Source organism: Platalea leucorodia (assembly GCF_965183815.1).
Source record: "Platalea leucorodia genome assembly, contig: HAP1_HAP1_SCAFFOLD_192, whole genome shotgun sequence".
Lineage (NCBI taxonomy): Eukaryota > Metazoa > Chordata > Aves > Pelecaniformes > Threskiornithidae > Platalea > Platalea leucorodia.
This window is the reverse complement of record NW_028121364.1, coordinates 66,838-70,006: the sequence shown is the minus strand read 5'-3', so window position 1 is coordinate 70,006 and position 3,169 is coordinate 66,838. Positions and strand designations below refer to the sequence as shown.

Sequence of the window (3,169 nt, the reverse complement as noted above, 5' to 3'; positions counted from 1 at the left end):
AGATGCTGGAGCGTGTCCAGAGAAGGGCAACAAAGCTGGTGAAGGGTCTGGAGCACAAGGCTGGTGAGGAGCAGCTGAGGGAGCTGGGGTTGCTTAGTTTGGAGAAGAGGAGGCTGAGGGGAGACCTTATTGCTCTCTACAACTGCCTGAAAGGAGGCTGTAGTGAGGTGGGAGTTGGTCTCTTCTCCCAGGTAACAAGCAGTAGGACAAGAGGAAATGGTTTAGATTGGATATTAGGAAAGATTTCTTCACCAAAAGGGTTGTCAAGCAGTGGAACAGGCTGCCCAGGGAAGTGGTTGATTTCCCACCCCTGGAAGTATTTAGACGACACGTGGACGTGGTGCTTAGGAACATGGTTTAGTGGTGGACTTGGCAGTGCTACATTAACGGTTGGACTCGATGATCTTAAAGATCTTTTGCAACTTAAATAACTCTATGATTCCATGATTCTGTAACACTGCAGCTCTCCTGACTCTGCACTAAGCTACAAATATCTGAGCCCTTTTATATGTCCTGTCTCAAGACTCTTACCTTTTCAGTCATAAAAATGAGGATTTCTATCCCTAAATAGGATACCCACCGGTTGTGATGGTGGAAAATAAAAACCACAAACAAAATTATTATAAAGACTTGCTAAGCCTCTTTTCTGCAGCCCACACTCTTCGGAGTCCCGAGTGCAGATATTGCACTTTTCCGTTACAGGTGGATTACGACTGACATCCCTTGAGAGCAATGGAGCTGTCACAAACCAGCTCCCATGTAGCCACTGCAGCAGAGCAAAGCTGACTCCTCAGCAGCACATGAGCAGAGGTCCTGCTCGGTACACCACACTCAGCCAGCGCAGACCAGAGAAAGGAAATGCACTTCACTTGGAGGGTATTGCGATCAAAAATGGAGTGGTTTTGCTCAAAGGATTCTATCCTGATTTTAACCTGTCCTTTCATTTTCTGAGTAGTGCCCCCATGTCAAGAAACAGCAAATGTCCAACAGCAGCTCTGTCACCCAGTTCCTCCTCCTGGCATTCATGGACACACGGGAGCTGCAGCTCTTGCACTTCTGGCTCTTCCTGGGCATCTACCTGGCTGCCCTCCTGGGCAACGGCCTCATCATCACCACCGTAGCCTGCAACCACCGCCTCCACACCCCCATGTACTTCTTCCTCCTCAACTTCTCCCTCCTTGACATGGGCTCCATCTCCACCACTGTCCCCAAAACCATGGCCAATTCCCTCTGGGACACCAGGGCAATCTCCTACGCAGGATGTGCTGCTCAGCTTTTTCTGTTTGTCTTTTTGATGTCAGCAGAGTATTGCCTTCTCACCATCATGGCCTATGACCGCTATGTTGCCATCTGCAAACCCCTGCACTACGGGACCCTCCTGGGCAGCAGAGCTTGTGTCCACATGGCAGCAGCTGCCTGGGGCAGTGCTTTTCTCAGTGCTCTCCTGCACACTGCCAATACCTTTTCACTCCCCCTCTTCCAAGGCAATGCTGTGGACCGGTTCTTCTGTGAACCTCCACAGATCCTCAAGCTCTCCTGCTCAGATGCCTACCTCAGGGAAGCTGGTCTTCTTATTTAAGTTCTCTGTTGGCTTTTGGGTGTTTTGTTTTCATCCTACTGTCCTATGTGCAGATCTTCAGGGCCGTGCTGAGGATCCCCTCACAGCAGGGACGCCACAAAGCCTTTTCCACGTGCCTCCCTCACCTGGCCGTGGTCTCCCTCTTTCTCAGCACTGGCATGTTTGCCTACCTGAAGCCCCCCTCCATCTCCTCCCCACGCCTGGATCTGGTGGTGGCAGTTCTGTACTCGGTGGTGCCTCCAGCAGTGAACCCCGTCATCTACAGCATGAGGAACAAGGAAATGAAGGATGCAGTGTGGAAACTATTCGATTGCAAGCTACTTCATATTAAGAAGGTGCCCATTGTCCCACTTGGGCTCCCACAGTATCACAGGAATAGCCTGGACTGACTTTTCTTTGTATGTGTCTTTATTTTTCCTTTGTGGGATATTTGGGGGGTTGGTTTTTTGTTGATACCTGTGATAATATTATTCTTGGCCTCCTACCTGCCTTTTCTTGACCCAAAATCCTCATGTACCTATGGATCCAGGCTCCCCATTTAGATAAACTCAATAAAGAAACCAGTAGAAAATTATTTGTCTCAGCTCCCATCTCTTCACATCTGCTCTGGAGCTGGGGGAACAGCCCCAGCCTGCAGGAGGGGTTCAGGGGACAAATGCCCAGCTGCCTGACGGAGGAGCAGCCCTGGTGGGCACTATCCCTCTACTGCCTGTGCGTTGGAACTGCTGCTTTCCTGGAGCCATGGCCAAGGACAGCAGCAGGACATTGCCTTTTCAGTGCTGGTCTCTCCTCAATTCCACGCTGTTCTGCTGTGCCCTTTTATTTGTGCTGCCCCTAAGGTCTGGTGCAACTTGTGACAGTCCTGTTATCTGTACGGTGGCATCCCTGAGGCTGAGGGCAGGAGCAGGCCACGTGAACCACTCTATCAGAGCTGGTCTCCATGCAAGCACCATCATAACCAAAGGGGCTCCTCAGGACAGGGCCAGAAGGCTGGGCGCCTCTTCCAAAGCTGGTGTCAGGAATACACCCAATAGGGTTCTCCCTCAGAAGGATTTTTGCTCTTCTGGGGTTCTGATGGATTCAGGGTGACAATCTGAGAGTCCCACGGTGATGTGTTAGGGACCAAGGCATGGATGAAGACCTCCCTTCTTGGTTGCATACGTCCACTGAAAGAGCAACCGGTCTTTGACTTATCTGCCTGGTGCTGTCCCACCTGCAGTGGGGCTGATGGCAGATGCCATCCTGAAGAGGAACTGAGAGCTGCCAGGAGAGCTCAGGGGATCTCCAGGGACAGTGTGTGAGTCTGGGTGGGAAGTGAGTGGCACCTCATAAAATGAGTAACCATCCAAGGAGGAGTGTCCCGGAGGAAAAGGTGAACATGAGGAGCCTACAGGCTAATAAGGGCCCTGCAATGCCAGGAGAGGCTGTGAGGAGACAGCAGGCAAAGGGCCATGAGACTGGAGAGTGTTTCAGGGCAACCTCTTGGAAACCCCATGGGCTGGATCCAGTGCAGCCATCCCCTGCCCTGTGTGCCATTAGAGACACCCCATGGTCCTGCCCAGCCCTGTCCTTGGCTCCTGAGCAATCAGG

General features: G+C 51.7%; 1 pseudogene across 1 annotated transcript; it reads left to right on the top strand.

Moving 5' to 3' along the window:
• Positions 1 to 979: 979 nt before the first annotated feature.
• Positions 980 to 2,690, top strand: LOC309603752 (olfactory receptor 14A16-like; annotated as a pseudogene). Its single transcript has 2 exons — positions 980 to 1,914; positions 2,664 to 2,690. The product of its transcript is annotated as an olfactory receptor 14A16-like (transcript).
• The last annotated feature ends 479 nt before the right edge of the window (positions 2,691 to 3,169 follow it).